This window comes from Phodopus roborovskii, unplaced genomic scaffold, assembly GCF_943737965.1.
Source record: "Phodopus roborovskii unplaced genomic scaffold, PHOROB, whole genome shotgun sequence".
In the NCBI taxonomy this organism is placed as follows: domain Eukaryota; kingdom Metazoa; phylum Chordata; class Mammalia; order Rodentia; family Cricetidae; genus Phodopus; species Phodopus roborovskii.
This window is the reverse complement of record NW_026126447.1, coordinates 8,858,095-8,877,973: the sequence shown is the minus strand read 5'-3', so window position 1 is coordinate 8,877,973 and position 19,879 is coordinate 8,858,095. Positions and strand designations below refer to the sequence as shown.

Below are 19,879 nucleotides of genomic sequence, written 5' to 3'. Positions count from 1 at the left end.
TATTTCATATATATATATATAGTTTTATTTTTTTATTTATTTTATATAATTACCAGCAGGAAGTAGTTTGGAAAGAACGACGCCCAAATTCCCAAATATTGTCTAGAAAATATTTCTATCAATTATTTCTAAATGCTGAGAGCCATTGTCCTAATAGTGTCTTTCTAATATTTCCTGTTCATTTTAAACAAATTCCTATGTATATACATATCTTATACCTTAGATTATGATAAAAGAAAGATCTAAGTGTGTATTCATATACATACATATATTCAAATGTGGGTCAATATGTATTCTAGCTCCCACTGATTTCGGTACTGCTATCTGTAGCATCTGTTATAAGGGAAGCACCCTGGACAGTTGTTGACTGTTGCTTTTTGTTCTTTCAAAAATCTATCACCAATATTTTCCCATGGAGTTTATAGGCACTTTTTTTGATGTAGTGCTTGCCATGCTTTATTATGAAAGGTGATGAAAGCCTGTCCCCTCATGCATCCAACCATCATTTGGAACTGAATAAACGGTCCTTTTTTTCTTCTGGAACCAAGCAAATAATGAGATAAGTTCTATTTCTTTCACCTGAGGACTAAGGTTCTTCAGATATAACACTTTCTTTGGTTACCCTGGATTATATGAAGAAAACATAGGCATGTTTTGGATCTCCTCCTCTGACAAATGGTTTCTCTGGATCTCATCTTCAGGGAAATTCTATTGATTGTGTCAGTCTCGTAGGCACAGTCCTATACTGCTCAGGTAGAAAATCAACAACTTTTGCCACACAGATTTTTGGGCCTTTGCCTTGTGCTGCATGTTTTCCCTTGTCCTAGAGTAGAGATGTATTCTGAGCTGTGCCACTATCATCCACTGACGTAGCTGAGACCAGTGAGTGGGAAGCCAAGGGTCAAGTTCTCATAAGTTGGAACTCTTCAAGATGTCTTTTCATTATAGTCTTGTGGTAAAAAAACTTTCAGGTAGTTCAAGGAATCACCTTTGTTCTTCTTTGGGCATTCATCTTTGTAATGAAGGGACTTAAAAAGGAGTGGTGATTGAAAATTCCCTGAAATATGGACTTTTCAATTTCCATTTCTGGCCAGATCAGTTGCTTGCTCTTTGAAAACCTCTGTGGCAGGCAAAGGATGCACTGGTGCTCAGAGATCCTTTCTTCAGTATCTTGAAGCCATTTCTGTATTGCTTCAGGAGTTGCCTTCAGCTTTGTCATCTTTTCACCTGAAACATGGTTTTTCCAGATCAATATTTCTTTTTCATTGAGACATACTTCTCTGAGAGAAGCAGTTTCCTGATCTTTTTCATGTAGTGTCTGTAAGTGGGACAAAGTCATTGTCCCACTTCCTTCCCAAAGGGCTTGTACATAGTGCCCCAGAATAAGCTCTCTTTCATAGAAACACATTCTTCAATAGAGACAGGTATCAAGTTGATGTTGAAGGAGCCTCTTCAGCTGCCTCTCACCTTCTCTTTCCAGCTAATCCAGGTCATGCTCTTCATTCTTCACACAGCTATTTACCCCCTTCATGTTTCTGTACACCCCAGATAGGTTTTATATTTTATTTATTTATTTTTAAACTTTTTATTTTATTTATTTATTTTTATATATTGATCCCAGTTCCTTCTCCCATCCTCCCTTCTTCTCTTCCTCCCTCCCTTCTACCCTCCCTCTTTCCCTTTCTTTCCCCCCACATACACCCCTCCCCCTGCTCTCCTCCCCCAACTCTACATGTAGGGTGATGCCATCCAAGAGGGGTCATCTAAATCTGTCAAGTCATTTGAAATATGGACTAGGACTTCTCTCCTGTCTCTAGGTTAAGGGAGTACCCCTCCATGGGATTTATGCCCACCAGGTCCTTTTGTGCACCAGGAATACATCCTGGTTCCTATCTGAGGTTCCTTAGACTCTTCAGGCCTTCTAGCTGAGACCCAAGTTCAGGGGGTATGAGTCAGTCCCATGCTGGATTCCTAGCTGTCAATCTGGGGGCCCATTAACTTCTCCTTGTTCAGGTCAGCTGTCTGTATATGTTTCTGCAACCTGGTCTTATCCTCTCCCTCTGCATCTGGATTCTAGTTTGACTCTGTGTTTAGTTGTGGGTGTTTGCTTCTGTTTCCAACAGGTACTAGATGAAGGCTCCATGATGGTGAATAAGTTAGTTGTTGATCTCACTATCCGGGAAGGGCATTTATGGTAGCCTTTCTACTGTTGCTCAAATTGTTATTTGGAGTCAGTCTTGTAGGTATCTAGACATTTCTTTAGGTTCAGTTTTCTCTTCAATCCTGTAACAGCTCCCTCTTTTATGTTCTCTCTCTCTCTCTCTCTCTCTCTCTCTCTCTCTCTCTCTCTCTCTCCCCTCTCTCTTCTGTCTTCTATTCCTCCCCTGACTCAATCTTCCTAGTCCCACATGCTTTCCCCTCCTCCCCTTCTCTTTCTCCTAGTTCCCTCTCCACCCACTGCCCCCCCCCCCCCCACTACTTCCCATGTGCTCTGGAGAACTTGTCCCTTCCCACTTCTGTGAGGGATCTTATATGAATCTCTTAGAATCCACCATGTACAGGATAGGTTTTTTGTTTAAAGTGAATTTTACATATATTTTATTCTATTCTTAGTTACTAGATATTGGGTTCATTTTGGATGAAATTAGAAATAATTAAAGAAAGTGTCAGCAAGAAGAGCTCCATAAGTACTAATGAATTAATATGACATTGATTCACAAACTAAACTGAAAACACCCATGAAGCTTAAAAAGAAAATTCTTCTCAATTAGATGTAGTGTTATGATATATTATCTCTGATGGTATTTTTACATTACTATCTATTCATTACAACTATTGGTTGTAACTAGTGTTGGAAAATACAGTGTTAAATGAATTTAAATAGCAAACAAAGCCAGAGATAATTTGGATGAAAAATTTTCATGGCAGCCATTTGGAATCAAGATCATTTAGAAGTTGATCTTGCCCTTGTCACTCCCTTCTTGTAGGGTACAGATGTTTGAACCCCAGTTTAGCTCTATCAACATGTCTTTGTGAAATGCTATGTCATCCAAGACTCTGTGTGCCTTTCTAGTCTGGCTGTGTAGATTGTTTGTTACCTGTGGACCCTATCTTCCTTCTCTCACACTCATCAAAGATATCTAATTTTCTTCATAATGTGTGTCTCAATGGGCACCCACTTGACATACATATTTCATAAATGGATGCTCAAGGTAATAAAATAAAAGGATTATATGAATACATAATATAGAAGCATATTTATTTTCTTGAGGAAAAGGAATGTCTAATATAAGTAAACATTAATATTTGTACTAATCCTGCAGTAGCTCAAATCTTGTGGTATTGATAGCAATTGATTATTTTTCAACCTTTGTTTTCCTGAATGCAGTAACAAACTGAATTGAAGTTGTAAAAAATATTTTTCTCTTTTGGATATGAGAAAAGTTTTGCTAAATGTACACAAGCATCTGGTAATTTTCTTTTCAAGCCAAAGTTTGATGACATGTCACTTTCTGACATTGATAGTGAAAGTTGACAGGATCAGTTTTACAAGTAATAAATATCAGTATTAAACTACTTGTGCTAGTGCAGTAAATGTGAATACCACTGAGAAGGAGAACCTGGACCCAATCTGTCCCTGGGTGACTTCAGGATGACTTGTGACAGATGCTATGATTTTGTGATGCTTTAACTTTGGGGAGAATATCTGTCATCAGTAATTGATTCAAAGAAAATAAATGTTTGGATGTTAACAATGAACCTCTTCTGCTGAGAATAAAAAGAAGGGTTCTGTATTTCTACAGAAGGGCACAAAGAGCAAGTTTTATCCATAGTATACACTAGGAGTAACAATGATAGCAAAGGAAGCCAAAGTGCTTGCATTGTTCTGAGGGCAGCAATCTCTTCACAAGCAATAGCTTGTAAAGTGGTCTAATTGGAATGAATTAGCATTACAGTAGAGTAATAGGATGGGCATTGCTACAGTACACTTTCTACTGCAGGGTCAGACAACACACCCTCACAGCCATGTATCACTTGCCAAGGGCACTACTTTATCCTACTATGTTTGCATTTAGATTTGTCCTCCACAAATAAGCATCAAGGAGCTCTTGAATAAATATGCTTATCACTCATTGCAGTATCAAGAGAATACTGTTTTGTATCCAAAGGATTTTTGTTTTGTTTTGCTACAGAACAAAAACAAAAGACAAAACAAACCAAAATTAATGAAACCCAAAGACAAAAAAGTAATAAACTAGCAATTGACCAGCTTAATTCTCTGAGTGGCTGAAAATCCTACACAGGTGAATTTCCAGGAAATGTGTCTACTCACAATTTTACAACAATAATATCTCTATGATATAGATTTGGAGTTTATTATAATTAAGTTTTATAATCTTAATAATTTAAGAATAATAATTTAAAATATTTTATAGATAATTTTAATTTTTTTCAAAATTTTCAGTCATAACATGCAATACTCATTTATAGTTGCTTAATGTATAATTAAATTTTGTTAAATATATTGTCTTCTCCCATATCTGAAAGAAGTTCTCAATATTTTTTTTTAAGGTGACTGAGAGTGAACTCTTAAAACACACTGAAATTCACACATAATTTATACTTGTAAATTTTCTGGTTAGATATGAAATAAACAGTGGTATTACTTTCTATGTCCTGTTACATTATTCACTGACAACATCTAGACTTCTGGTAGATATTTAGTATTTTTTAAATTTATTTGCTCTTTTCTAAAAATGAGATCATGAGACTTTATGATGTTGATTCATATGATAGTGAAACATGTTCTCCTTTCTTTTCTACTACATCATGATGTGCCATCACAAATGCATGCTATAAGTACCAATACACCTGCAGTTACTTCTTGCCCATAGCTTGAGCTGTGTTCATTGATGACAAAACATAAATTATCCTCCCAAACTGTGAGAATGCTGATTTTTTTAAACCACACAGTCTTTGTTGGTTGAAGCTAAATTATTTGTTTTTTCTATATTATCAGGGCCCAGAAACTGTATTAATGTTGGTATTACCCAACATAGAGCTGTATTCATAGCTCTATTCTCCCATAGCTCTATGTCTGATCTTTCTAAGTACTTTTTTTTTCAAAACTGATCACATAGCATTCATTTTCTGTCACATGAGCAAATGTAGTGTCACCCACAGTGTCTGTAACTAGTTTTCCTGCCAGTCTGAACCCATGGCCATGCTAGCCACAAATAACACACTGAGACACTGTATTAGACATAAAGCTATTAGCCAGTTACTAGTTTCTTATTGGCTGGCTCTGTCATAAATATTAATCCATTTCTATTAATCTAAGTATTTCCACATGGTCTCATTTTACCAGAGAGAGGGGCTGGTGTTCCCTCTCCATCCTCCATCTTGAATCTTCTCTCTACTACTTCCAGAATCCTCTTTGTCTCCTAGTCTCACCTATCTTGATTTCCTATTGGCCAACAGTGCTTTATTCATTAACCAATAAAAGAAACATATTTACAGAATGACATTTCCCATCAAACTAGTGTCAACTTGATTGTGGTTTTCTGGTTTTGGCAGCTCATGAATATCTGGTTCAAATGATCTCTTGGGTTTTTTCTCAAGTGGGGTTTTTAACCACTGAATAATGCCCGAGATTTACATGAAATGATTCTGTTGTCTAATTAAAGTTTACTGCTTATTATCTATATTCACAAGTTCACTCATTGCTTCAATAAGTGATTCCTTCTTAAAAAAACATCAAGTAATTTGATACCATAGAGTACTTATATTTTTTACTTATTTAATTAAACCTGGACAAAGCAATTTACAACAACAAGAAGATTGAAAAGCATAAAGAAGGAACACTTTTCTATTTCAAATGCCTCCATCTTTGTTTCATGATACTGTGTTTCCAAAGAGATTAAAAATTTATAAATTATTAGTTAAGAGAGCATTGCCTAGTAGATAAATACTGAGACATAAATGTCATTTTAAATTTTCCATTATCCACATTTAAAAAGCATATCAAATTATTAATAAGTAGAAGTGAATGAGTCAAGTCAATAATTTTAATCATGTATTTGACTCAACATGTATGTTTATCTCAATATATCCAATGTATAATTAAGACAAGTGGTCAGGATCAAAAGATGGTATGTATACCATTTATAACTTTGTGGTAATGGGGAACTTAACTGAGGGCCTTCAGCATGCTGCACAAGTGCTCTAACTCAACTCTATGGTTCTTACTCCATAAACATTGTAATGATATATTTTATATTATTTTTCATGTAACTTTTAATATCTGGTATCTTTAACATATACAAAGTATCTTAGATAACAAAATCAGTTTTTTGATGGCTACATAAAGCTAGCTATTACTGTGTTGGATAGTGTCAGTCTAAAACTCATATAATGCATTGTATTGAGAAATGGAATACAGACATCATTTTGATTTTAAGCTTTCATAGCTAAGGCCAAATTTGAGTCTTATCCTTACATTTCTATTATTTTGTTTGGATTTGCTTGTTTTATGCAATGCTTGTACTTAAACATTTTCATATTCAGTCTCTTAATAAACCTGTAAAATGAGTAAATGATTTTTATATTATGTCCTTTTTGTGTCTATGAGGGAATAATGATGGCTCTGGCACTTACATGCCATGATACTAACCTGTGTATGGTAGTAGGGCCTGTGACTTGTGAGCTTTTTTTGTCTCTTGTCTAGGTGCTAACCTCATCTGAGTTTACCAAAGATTGTCTCTAAACAAGAGACCTCTAAAAAGCTCATTGTTTGAATGATCAATTTTGAAATGAGTGGCAATTGCCCTTTGCTAATCAGAAATCCTGTATTCAATGATTTCCATGTAGGAATCATGATTAGTTCTTTACTACAGATTAGAAGCCTGCCACATAAGTAGGGCAATTATTTTACCCTAGGTTTCATAGCCATGAAGCAACAGAGCTCCAACCAGAATCTAGGATTATCTGATCAAGACAACAACCAATTGTGGTCATTCTGCCTCCCTGTCATATCTAAGTTTGAGAGATTGAAGATATCTGTTCCTCCCCTGTTACCATATTAATCTGTTTCCCTCACAGCACCATATGTGTTCATAGCTCAGTCTCACTAAGATCTAGGATGCTGTAAAAGATTTTCTTTGGTGCTCCTTGTTTGAAGCCTGTCCTTTTTTAATTAAATTTTTTTATTTTACATATTGATCCCAGTTCCCCTCTTTTCCTCTCTCCCACCCTCACATGCACCCCAACAACCCTCCCCTTCTCCCCTATACCCACTCCACATGTAGGGTAATGCCCTCCAGGAGGGGTCATCTAAATCTGTCAAGTCATTTGGTGTAGGGACTAGGCCTTCTATCCTGTCTCTAGATTAAGGCTGTATCCCTCCATGGGGGATGTGCCCACAAAGTCCGTTAGTACACAAGGAATACATCCTGGTTCCATTGTATGAGGACCCATAGATTTTTCAGGCCTTCTAGCTGAGACCCAAGTTCAGGGGGTATGAGTCAGTCCCATGCTGGATTCCCAGCTATCAGTCTGGGGGCCCATTAGCTCCTCCTTGTTCAGGTCAGCTGTATCTACATGTTTCTGCAGCCTGGTCTTGTCCTCCCTCTCTGCATGTGGATTCTAGTTCAGCTCAGTGTTTAGTTGTGGGTGTTTGCTTCTGTTTCAAACAGGTACTAGATGAGGGCTCCATGATGGTGTATAAGTTAGTTGTTGGTCTCATTATCAGGGAAGTGCATTTATGGTAGCCTTTCCACTGTTGCTCAAGTTGTTAGTTGGGGTCAGTCTTGAAGGTCTCTGAACATTTCTCTAGGTTCAGTTTTCTCTTCAATCCTGTTACAGCTCCCTCTTTTATGTGCTCTCTCTCTCTCTCCCTCTCTCCCTCTCTCCCTCTCTCTCTCTTTCCTATTCCTCCCCTGACTCAATCTTCCTAGTCCAATGTGATTTCCTCTCCTCCCCTTCTCTTTTTCCTAGTACCTTCTCCACTCACCCCCCCACACTTCCCATGTGCTCTGGAGAACTTGTCCCTTCCCCCTTCTGTGAGGGACCTTACATGAATCTCTTAGAATTCACCTTATATCCTAGTTGCTATGGTGGTTTGAATTATAGGCTGATGATCATTTGCTCTATGTCTAAATTCCATATATGAGTGAGTACATACTATGGTCTTCTTTTTGTCACTGTGTTACCTCATTCAGGATGGTTTTGTCAAGTTCCACACACTTGCCTGCAATTTCAAGATTCCATTTTTTTTTCTGCATAGTAGTATTCCATTGTGTAGATGTACCACATATTCTTTATCCATTCTTCAGTTTAGGGGCATCTAGGATGTTACCAGGTTCTTGCTATTACAAATAATGCTGCTATGAGCATAGTTGTGCACATCTTTGTTGCATGGATGTGGATCATTTGGGTATATGCCTAAGAGGGGGATTGCTAGGTCCTATGGTAGACTGATTCCTATTTCTGAGGAACTACCATACTGATCTCCAAAATGGCTATACAAGTTGGCACTCCCACAAGAAGTGGAGGAGTGTTCCCCTTTCTCCACATCCTCTCCAGCAAAAGTCATTCAGGTGTCTAATTTTAGCCATTATGGCAGGAGTAAGATGGTATCTCAAGGTTGTTTTGATTTGCATTTTCCAGATAGCTAAGGATGTTGAGCATTTTTTTTAAGTATCTTTAAGCCTTTTTGATTTCCTCTATTGAGAATTCTCTCTTCAGTTTTGTACCCCATTTTATAATAGGGTTATTTGGTGTTTTTGTTGACTAGTTTCTTGAATTCTTTGTATATTTTGGAGATCAGCCCTTTGTCAGATATAGGATTTGGTGAAAATCTTTTCCCAGTGTGTGGGCTGACATTTGGTCTTGTCCATTGTGTCCTTTGCCTTACAGAAGCTTCTAGGTTTGAGGAGGTCCTATTTATTAATTATCGGTCTCATTGTCTGTGCTACTGGAGTTATGTTCAGGAAGCAGTCTTCTGTACCAACTTGCTAAAGAGTACTTCCCACTTTCTCTTCTAAGAGGATCAGTGTGGCTTGATTTATGTTGAGTTCTTTGATCCATTTTGACTTGAGATTTGTTCATGGTGATAGACATGGGTCTATGTGCAGTCATCTACACACCATCATCCGGTTGTGCCACCACCATTTGTTGAAGATGCTTTCCTCCTCCCATTGTATACTTTTAGCTGTTTTGTCAAAAATCAGGTTTTCATAGGTATGTGGGTTAATATCAGGATTTTTGATTCAATTACATTGGTCTACTCATCTATTTTTGTGCCAATTCAAGGCTGTTTTCAGGACTATACCTCTGTAGTAGAGCTTAAAGTCATAGATGGTGATGCCTCCGGAAGTTCCTTTATTGTACAGAGTTGTTTTGGCTATTCTGTGTTTTTTGTTTTTCCATATCAAGTGGAATATTTTCCTTTCAAGGTTAGTGAAGAATTGTGGTGGGATTTTAATGGGGATTGCATTGAATCTATAGATTGCTTTTGCCAAGATTGCCATTTTTTCTATGTTTATCTTACCTATCCAAGAACATGGGAAATCTTTCCATTTTCTGGTATGCTCTATAATTTCTTTCATTAAAGAAACAATGTTCTTATTATATAGGTCTTTCAATTGTTTGGTCAATGTTACCCCAAGGTACTTTATGTTGTTAGTGGCTATTGTAAAAGGTGATGTTTCTCTGATTTCTTTCTAAGCCCCTTTGTCATCTGAATAAAGTAGGGCTACTGACATTTTGGAGTTATTCTTGTATCCTGTTGCTTTGCTGAAAGTGTTTATAGGCTGTAGGAGTTCCCTGATAGAGTTTTTTGGGTTACTTATGTAGACTATCATATCATGTGCAAATGGAGAAAGTTTGAATTCTTCCTCTCCAATTTGTATCTCCTTGATCTTGTTTTGTTTTCTTTTTGCTTTAGCTAGAACTTCAAGTACAATGTTGACTAGATATGGACATGAGAGGGCAGCCTTATCTTGTTCCTGATTTTAGAGGAATCTCCTCAAGCATCTCTCCATTCTGTTTGATGTTGCCTGTTGGATGCTTATTTTATATTGCTCTTATTATGTTTATGTATGTTCCTGTTATCCTTGATCCCTCCCAGACCTTTTTTCATGAAAAGGTGTTGAATTTTGTCAAAGGTTTTCTCAGCATCTAGGGAGGTGATCATGTGGTTTTCCTGTTTCAGTTTTTTAATATGGTGGATCACATTGACAGATCATGTTGGATGATTTCTCTGTATTCTTGGAATTGGTTTGCCAGTATTTTATTGAATATTTTCACATCATTGTTCATGAGGGATATTGGTCTGTAGTTTTCTTTCTTGGTTGTGTATTTGTGTGGCTTGGGTACCAAGCTGATTGTGGCCTGATAAAAAGAGTTTTGTAATAAACCTTCTGTTTATATTGTGTGGAAAAATTTTAGGTGTATTGGTATTAGCTCTTCCTTGAATTTCTGGTAGAATTCTGCACTGACGCCATCTGGCCCTGGGCTTTATTTGGTTGGAATGCTTTTGATAACTGCTTCTATTTCATTAGGTCTATTTATGTTATTTGTTCTTGATCTAATTTTGGTAAGTGATAGTTATCCATTTCTTTTGAATTTTCAAATTTTGTGGAGTACAAATTTTCAAAGTATGACTTGAAAATTGTCTGGATTTCCTCTGTGCATTGTTATGTCCCCCTTTTTGTTTCTGATTTTATTAATTTGCATGTTCTCTCAATGCTTTTTGGTGAGTTTGAATAAAGGTTTGTCTATCATGTTGATTTTCTCAAAAAAAAAAAAAAAAAAAAACAACTCTTTTTTGCATCAATGTTTTTTGTATTGTTTTCTTGGTTTCTACTTTATTGATTTCAGCCCTTAAATTGATTATTTCCTGGTGTCTATTCCTCCAGGGTGAGTTTGCTTCATTTTGTTCTAAGACGTTCAGTTGTGCTGTTAATTGTCTAATGTGACTATCCTCTGTTTTCTTCATATGGGCACTTAATGCAATGAACTTCCCTCGTAGCACTACTTTCAAGGTGTCCCATATGTTCAGGTATGTTGTGTCCTCATTCTCATTGAATTTTAGGAAGTCCTTAATTTCTTTCTTTGTATCTTTTTTGACTTAGATATGGTGCAATTGTACATTGTTCAGTTTCCATGAGTTTTTAGGGTTTCTCTGATTTGTGTTGTTGTTGAATTCCAATTTTAAAGCATGGTGGTGTGATAAGATACAGGGGACTATTCCATTTTTTTTTGTTTTGTTTTTGTATCTGTTCAAGTTTGTTATGTCATCTAGTATGTGGTTGATTTTAGAGAAGTTTCCATGTGGATCAGAGAAGAAGGTATATTATTTGTTTTTGGATGGAATGTTCTTTAGATGTCTGTTAACCCAAATTGAGACATAACTTCTGTTAATTATTTTATTTCTTTGTTAAAATTCTGACTGGTGGTCCTGTCTAGAGTTGAGAGTGGAGTGTTGAAGTCTCCCACTATAAATATGTGTGGTTTTATCTGAGCTTTGAATTTTAGCAGCATTTCTTTTGTGAATGTTGGTGCCGTTGAATTTGGGGCAGATGTTCAGAATTGAGACTTTGTACTGATGGATTTCTTCTGTGATGAATATGAAATGACCGACTTCATCTCTTTTGATTAATTTTGTTTTGAAGTCTAACTTGTTATCTATTAGGATAGCCACACCTGCTTGCTTCTTGGGTCTGTTTGATTGGATAATCTTTTCCCAGCCCTTTACCCTGAGGTTATGTCTGTCTTTGAAGCTTAGCTGTGTTTCTTGTATACAGCAGAAGGACTAATTCCGTCTTCATATCCATTCTGTTAGCCTGTGTCTTTTTATTTATTTATTTATGTGTTTATTTAAGATCATTAATATTGAGGGAAAGTAAGGCCCATTGATTGTTAATGCTTGTTTGTTTTAAATTTGTTCTTTGCAGCAGTATTGTGAATATATTTGCCCTGCTTTACCCTTGGGTTCTGGTGAAGTGGGATCTGTTGCCTATGTCTTTTGAGTATAATTAACTTCCTTGGGTTGGAGCTTTGATTCCAGAACTTTCTGTAGGACTGGGTTTGTAGATATGTATTGTGAACATCTGGTTTGTCATTAAATATTTTGTTTTCTCCGTCTACAATGATTGGGAGTTTTGCTGGGTATAGTAGCCTGGGCTTGCATCCATGGGCTCTTAGTACTTGTAGAACATTTATCCAGGACCTTCTGACCTTGAGAGTTTCCATGGAGAAGTCTTGTGTAATTTTGATAGGTCTGCCTTTATATGTTACCTGTCCTTTTTCCTTTGTTGCTCTTAATATTATTTCATTTTTCTATATGTTAGGTCTTTTGATTATTAGGTTTCAAGGGGTCTTTTTTCTTTGGTCCAGCTTATTTGTTGTTCCATATGCTTCTTGTACTTTCATGGTCATGTCCTCCTTAACATTGGGAAAGTTATCTTCAATGATTTTGTTGAATATATTTTCTGCATCTTTGAGCTGGGCTTTTTAGCCTTCCTCTATGCCTATTATTCTAAGGTTTGGTTTTTATGCTGTTCCACATTTCCTGGATGCTTTGTGTTAATGATTTATTGGATTTATGGTTTTCTTTATTTGTTGAATCTATTTCCTCTAGTTTATCTTCAGTGCCTGAAATTCTCTCTTCTTTCTCTTTCGTTCTTTTGGTTATACTTGTGTCTGTAGTTCATGATCATTTGCCCAGTTTTTCTATTTCCAGAATTCCTTCAGTCTGTGTTTTCTTTATTTTCTCTATTTCAGCTTTCAAATCTTGAACCATTTCCTTCACCTGTTTAATTGTTCTTTCTTTGTTTTCTGTACTTTCTTTAAGAGATTTCTTCATTTTTTCCAATTTTTTGTTTGTTTTATTTTTCCATTTCTTTAAGGGATTTTCTTACAGCATCTTTGAGGGCCTCTATCATTTTATGAAGATATTTTTTTTAAGTCGCTCTCTTCTGCTTCATCTGCTTTGGGTGTTCAGGTTTAGTTGGTGCAGAGTCCCTAGATTCTGGTGGTGGAACCTTATCTTCTGGCATATGGGAGGAAGAAGTATCCCACAGAAGGGAGACAAAAATATCCCAACTTGAATCAGTAGGTCTATGAAGGCCTAGATTGACTCTTGTCCTCCCAATTGTCCTCAGATGTATATCAGAAAATAGAAGATGGTGGAAACGGGTCTGATTTCACAGCTCCCAAATAAAGAAAGTGAGACACTGGCATCTGCCTACATGCTTTGTTTCTACCTTTAGAATCTTAGGATGCTGTTCTGTGGCATGCTTCTCTGAACTGCAGTTTTAATGCCAAATATAAATGTTTCCTGCAGTAGTGGGGAAGGCTTGGGAGCATCCAGAGGAAAATAGACTTTAAACAGAAAGTCACATATTTGGGGAAAAAAAAGGAATATTCTTGATTGTTACATTAACAGTATAAAAGTGAGTAAACAGTTTCTGGGAGTTGGAAACTCTGAACATGCAAGCATCAGAAAGATAGAAATAAGTTTGGACTGTGGTAAAGTGCATTTAAGCTGCACTCAGGTATCTAGAAGCTGACAATCAGGTTCAAATGGACTTTCTGGTGATGCAGCTGCTTTCTCTGTTCCTTGTCAATAACCTCTTACCCATACTGCAGTAGAAAACCGATAAACAAACTCTCACTGTTTAATAAGGATCTGGATAAACAAGTAGGCCGAACTATGGATACCATCTAAGTTAATCAAGATCCAAGTTACACAAGAGAAACATCTTAATGAAGAGAAATGACAGTTCACCCAACAAATTAGGTCCAATGAGGTGTGCAGAGACCTCTCATAGGTAGGGGAAGTGTTCTGTTCTTGTTCTTACAGGAAAACAGAGAAAACCTATCTTGAACCAGCCAAAATACACTGAACATGTAGGTACCTACAGAAGAGAAGACAGCTCTCCAGAAACAATCACTTAATGAAGAGGAATCTGATTTATGGTAAAAATATTTAATTCTAACAAACTATTTCTATACAGAAATCTATTTCTCTTTACTATCTAGTATTCCTGTAGTCCCAATTCATGTAAACCAATGCTGGCTTTGGAGTTGGACTGTTGGATATCATAAATCTGGGCACATGACCACCACCTTTCACCCAGACCTGGATATCCACTTCAGCAAACAAACATCTCCTTGATTGACCAAATCAGACATTGGTCTAATTGTTGCTTTGGTCTGTAGTGGACTCTTTTTTCTGGGGTGAGTAGTTTGTGTGTTGCATCTATCCAGGAAAAGTCTGTTAAACACTGTGTATACTATGTCTTGGTTTCCTGCCCTAGGCTGTCAGTGACTCCCCAACTGGAAACAACATGCGATCCTGTCACATAAACATTAATTTTAACTATTTCACACTAATTCATGCACATAACTGATATGTTTCCAGCTTTCCAAAATCAGACCTGAGGAAAAGACCTTGGGCATCTATTTTATTTAGAGGCAATCCTAGCAACCACAATTGTCAGATAGAAAGTGCTTTAAAAAGTGTACATGATGAGATACTGCCTGTGGAAGCACCAGGTGCAGTTCCAGGGAGACCCAGCTGAGAAGCTTGCCCGTGCTGTGCCTTGCCATAAATTTCTTTCTTGGCCTTCTGTAGACCAGGGATTATTGTCTTTAGGTCAAGAGACATAGAGACAGAAGTTCAATAGAGAATGCTGTCACAATTCTAAAAAATATAGCAATAGTTAGTGATCTCAGAGATCACAGCAAGCTTCTGGCAGGGCACTATGATGTATAGTGAGTTGTCACTGAGTATCCTTGTATTATATGTTCAGGTTGTAATCTCATGACTTTTCTATTATGGGTCATGCCATAGTGAATGTATTTAATTTATGTATGCTTTGCCATTTTGTTTTATTTACTTAGAATATGTTCTTAAATATTGAATTACATTGTCTAAGGATATTTTTAATTTATAGACATGCTTACTGGCAACTGGACTTGTTTCCTTAGCTTTCAATTACTGTGATAAACATCATGACCAAAAGGAACTTAGAGAAAGGGTTGGCTTCATCTTTCATCTCTCAGGGCTCAATCATCACTGAGGCAAGTCCATGCAGGAACACAATGCAGTATCATTCAGAAAGAAATTTGAAGCAGAGGCCATGGAGGAAGACTGATTACTTGCTTGCTCCTATGGATTACTCAGTCATACAACCAGGCCTACTTTATATAACCCAGGACTGAGTTCCTAGGGGTGGACCATGTACTCTCATCGATCATTAATTACAGCAATTCCTCACAGGAATCCCTACAGGAAAACTGATGGAATTTATTCCCTAAATGATGCTTCTTATGCTTCCTTTTCTCAGATTGTGACTGTCTAGGGGACTTCATCTCCTCCATATTCTCTTCTAGTTAAAGAATTAGAATGCAGGAAGAATCTGAATACAATAGGTAGCAATGGGGGAAATGCCAGAAGACATAAGCCGACAGAATCTTCCAGTAAAGAAAGGCTGTATGAAGAGCGAGAAAATACCCACATAGAACAATGCACACAAAGATAAAGACCCTGTGTACTGCAGAAGGGAACTCGAGATCCCATAATAGAGGGAGCCATTATAGGTTTGAAGAGAAAACTGACTCTAGAGAAATGTCCACAGACCAACAAGGATGACCACAACTAACAATCTGAGCAACAGTGGAAAGGCCCTTCACTGATAGTGAGATTGATAAACCTTCCATCATAGAGCCCTCATCTAGTAGCTGATGGAAACAGAAGCAGGCACCATGGCTAAACACTGAGCTGAAATCCTGGAATGCAGTTGCAGAGAGGGAGGAGTAATAAGAAAATGGGTCAAGACTTCCTGTTGCCTGTGGATCCAGATATAGGACTCTCAGCTACACCTCCAGCACCATGTCTGCCTGTACAATGCCATGCTTTCTTCCAAGATGATAATGAAGTAAATGCCTGAACTAGGTGAGTGTGGGACCAGTTGGGGTTGAATCCCACCCCCTTCCCTGGGAAGTCCCTGGATTGGCCCCGAATCTTGCTCTTCCTTGTGTCTTCTCCCTAGCCAGAATGCTCTTGGTGCTCTGATACACCCCCACCCCCAGGAAGAGTCTGCCCTCCTCCCACCTGTACAATACCCTGTCCACTGTACCACCACTCTGGTTGAGCACTGGAACAGAGGGCAGATCCAACAATCCTGCCACCTTCAGGGAACTTTCTGGAGCTGCTCTGAACAGCATGGGCCTATCCATGCTGGACAACCCTGAATGCCTGCCTGCCTGATCTCTGACCCTCACCACTGGTCCTCTACTGGAGTTCCAGGCCCCTCCCAGAGATCCACCTATCCCCACAGGACCATCCTGATTCCCTGCCTGATGGATCTTTGACCCCCCCCCCCATAGCCGGGCCCCTGCCTGAGGAGAAACCTCCTAGAGAGCTTGAACCACCCAGAACTACAGACATCGAATGCCTGATCCATCTAAGCCCATCAGGGGACTACCATAAAGAGAGACCCCACCTGCACCTACTGGAAGAAATGATGGCAAAACAGCAATACAAGAAAACACCTAACAATAGAAAGACAAGCATGACACCACCAGAATCTAGGGATGCTACATCATCTAGACCTGAACATCCTAGAGCAGATGAAGCAGAAGAGAACAACTTAAAAAAAATATCTTCATAAGAATGATAGAGGCCCTCAAAGACTATGTGAGAAAATCCCTTAAAGAAATGGAAGAATTAAAAACAAACAAAAAATTGGAAGAAATGAACAAATCTCTTAAAGAAAGTAAGGAAAGCCAAGAAAAAACAATTAAACAGGTAAAGGAAAGTGTTCACAATTCCATTGTTTTTTTTTTTTTTTTCATACGGTAGTATCCTTTTTGTAAATATGTAACATCGTCATTATCCATTCTTCAGTTGAGGAGTATCTAGGTTGCTTCCAGGTTCTTACTATTACAAATAATGCTTCCATGAGCATAGATTGCCATTTTTACTATGCTTATCCTACCTATCCAAGAGCAGGAATACTACTTTGCAGAAAAAAACAATGGAATCTTGAAATTTGCAGGCAAGTGGATGGAACTTGAAGAAACCATCCTGAATGAGGTAACCCAGTCACAAAAAGAGGAACATGGTATGTACTCACTCACATATGGATTATAGATATAGAGCAAAGGATCACAAGCTTATAATTCCCACTGCCAGAGAAGGAGGATTCTAAGAAATTCATATAAGGGCCCTCACATAAGGGGAAAGGGACAAGATCTCCAGAGCATATGGGGAGTGGGAGGCAGATATACATATAGAAAAGTTGGGCCCTGTTAGATTGTGCTCACTCTGATGGAAGGTAACTACTATAACCCAGAAACCCAGCTGCTTGTTTCATGACAGTACCATGAGATGTATTGAGGGAGACTCTGGGAGGTCTCTGTTGGGGAGCAGTTTCAGACTGTGAACATCTAAGAGAGTAAGCTGTAGCCTATACTTTCTGTGTACTTTGTTAACATTCATATTCTGACTGGCAGAAGGCTTTGACATTTCCCCGATCCAGATCTTATTAAGACTTTATCATTTCTCTAGGTCTGAAGCACTTGGTATGGTTATGCTTATGTCAATGACATACATTTACTCAGAACTCTATTTCTTTCCTGCATCTTCCCTTTTCTAATCCTCTATAAGTTCATGGTTAGTCTTCAAACAGTTTTGGGACAGTTTGCTGCAATACTTGACACTGAATTGGAAAGACCACAGGAAGAACAGAAGAGTAGCTGTACCTAACAAAAACAAAAACAAAAAAATTGTTTAGCAAGGCAAAAGGGGTTGAAGCTTTGATGCTTGATAAGGATTGCTTTTTTTAATATTAGTAGGGGAATCATCTGATCATAGATATTTTGTACTTCTAGAATGTACTGACATAACTGGACCACACCCATGCATCCTGTCATTATTGTAGTTACAAACACCCAGGAGGAAATCCCTAATTAATTCATAATTATGCCTGTTTTCACTGTAAGGAGTTGCTGTCACACCTGTTGGTAGCCCATGTGACTACCATCAGCAATCCTGTCTAAATTGCAGGGATGTCGCCCACCCTTAATAGTTGAATGGAGCCCACTGCAGTGATGGGTCATTAGAGAGGTACTCCCACAAAAGAGTATAAGCAGATATGAAAAGATTTGAAAAAGTCACAACCTGGAATGGAGGTCCAGAAAGCTTTGCTCATGACCTGAGTTATGTGAACAGAAATGAATATCAGACACATCAGAAATATAGTTGCGGGGTTATTTCCCAACCCCAGACTTAGTGCTCTCTTCTCACACATTTGGATGAACCTAATTTCATCTGTGTTGGTGGTGGTATCTTCCTTACAGTTTGTACAAGAGACCTCCTCGTCTGAGGCCACTGCTTCAGTTTTGAGGGTTGACCCAGTTTCTCCATAGATTCTAGTTTCAGCAACTTAATACCTTGAATCAAGCTCTTCATTGGCTCCATTGGTTTTTACATTCCTTGAAGATATCCAGAACACCATTGTGCAGAATGATGAACCATCAGGAAAGACACAAGCATACTCTATTCTCCACATTATCATGGAGGATGGGAACCTTGTTCCCATCATGTTATCTTTCCAGAGTGCCTTCTGTTTTATTCTTCTGTCCTTTGGTGATAGATGCCATTCTGTGGCTATGATATCATCTTTATATAGTTTTAAAAATTAATGTAAATAAAGCCTTGTTTAGAGAACTGGTAGGGGTAGAGAATTCTTCCACTTTTAGTTTTTGTAATTGTTCTTTGTGATATCTGTTGGAGTATTCTCTAAAATCTTGTCCTGTGTGTTGTAAATATCCCTATGTGGTGATCTATTTTATATTAGGCACAAAAGTTTTTAAATGTAGAAGTGAGTTATAAGCAATAACAGTGTGTATCTTGAAGCACTACAACTAGCACACAATGGCAAATTTGTCAAAGCCATTAGTGACAGTTGGATCTGTAACCTCTCTATGTGATCAGAGGAATAAACAAAGTGAGAATAAGTATCAACAGAAACATGCACAAGCTGTACTTCTCCAAAGGAAGAGACATGGGCAGAACCCATAAGCTGTCCTAACTGTAAGGGGCTGTTGCCTGTGTAACTTTAGTTAAAGTTTGTAAATTCTGCAACAGCTTCTATATACCTGATAGTTGAAACTGTAATATTTTTACCGTACTTCTACAATTACTCAAAACCTCCTTCAAAGTTCTAGTATGTAACTACTTATCCCTAGATTCAGTTTGTCCCATCTTTTTCACTTAGAATTTTACCACCTTTACTTTTCTTTATTTTATCATCTCTTTTTCCTTTATTTACTCTAGGGTATATGATTAGGCAATCTGCTCAATGCCCACTTAATAGTGCAATAGGGAATATACATTTACTGAGTATTTCATTTTCTAAAAATCATCCTTTTTTATGCTATATGAGAGTCATCTTTACAGACTAGGAACTCTAGTGAGCATCTCCCATTTCTCCATGCAAGGTCCTTAATTAGACACGATTTCCTTTGTCCACCATGCCCTGGGCTTGGACATATGATTGGGGTAATGTGAGAATGAGTAAATGGAAGGCACAGAAGAAATGATAGACTACATACAAAACTTCAGAATAAGACAGACTATGCTCACTCTGATGGAGAGTACCTAGTACTACCAATCAGAAACCCAGTGCATTTAGTATATGTAGCACAAGCAGGAGGGGTGAGCTTGTTCCTGTAGTGTATCTGTGTAGGGGATCAGTCTCAGGCTGTAAATATCGAAGAGGAGAAAGTTTCAGAATTTAATTTCTTCATACTCCATCTACATCTGCCCATGGAATAGGAGGATGAATTTCTGTTCTCATGAGTC

General features: G+C 37.8%; 1 pseudogene; it reads right to left on the bottom strand.

Moving 5' to 3' along the window:
• Positions 1-295: 295 nt before the first annotated feature.
• On the bottom strand, positions 296-1,531 carry LOC127224832 (RNA-binding protein 41-like; annotated as a pseudogene).
• Positions 1,532-19,879: the final 18,348 nt, after the last annotated feature.